Genomic DNA, 573 nt, shown 5'->3' with positions numbered 1-573 from the left:
AACTGAACGATTTAGGTAGTGCCTGTAAACTATAGTCTGATATCCGGTCTAGTACAAATCAAAGGCAGAAGTATGTCTATTAGTATTGTTTAGCAAGAAAGCTTACATTCACATGCCTTTCGTCGTTTATTTTTTCGGTCAGCCAAAATCTCCATATTTTTGGCCAGGAATTCAGATGAGAGTCAAACCTAATAAATAGTGTTATATATAAATTAAAAAACATAGCTGGAATAGCTCAGTTGGCTAGAGCGTGTGGCTGTTAACCACAAGGTCGGAGGTTCGAGCCCTCCTTCTAGCGTTTTCAATATTTTACTTTCTGATGTATCCCCTTGCATTTCAAGAGACCAGTATTTTTCATACGCTGATGCATGCACTTCTTCCAGGCCATCAGACATATATATAAGTCCATCTAACTAACAGTGTATAACTGCATGAAGTTTAGATTCACAAACATCAAAAAAAGAAAGAAAGCAAGAAATCTTAGATTCACTCGACGTAACCCACGGTTATATATACAGGTGATGACGTACATCCATGGATGAACAAACCACCCACATCGATACCATTTCAACA

General features: G+C 37.7%; 1 non-coding gene across 1 annotated transcript; it reads left to right on the top strand.

Moving 5' to 3' along the window:
* The first annotated feature begins 224 nt into the window (after positions 1–224).
* On the top strand, positions 225–298 carry TRNAN-GUU (transfer RNA asparagine (anticodon GUU)). Its single transcript has one exon. It is a non-coding gene; the product is annotated as a tRNA-Asn (tRNA).
* Positions 299–573: the final 275 nt, after the last annotated feature.

This window comes from Triticum aestivum, chromosome 5A (genome assembly GCF_018294505.1).
Source record: "Triticum aestivum cultivar Chinese Spring chromosome 5A, IWGSC CS RefSeq v2.1, whole genome shotgun sequence".
Classification (NCBI taxonomy): Eukaryota; Viridiplantae; Streptophyta; class Magnoliopsida; order Poales; family Poaceae; genus Triticum; species Triticum aestivum.
Note: the sequence above shows the minus strand (reverse complement) of the source record. Positions and strands in the feature narration are given on the sequence as shown.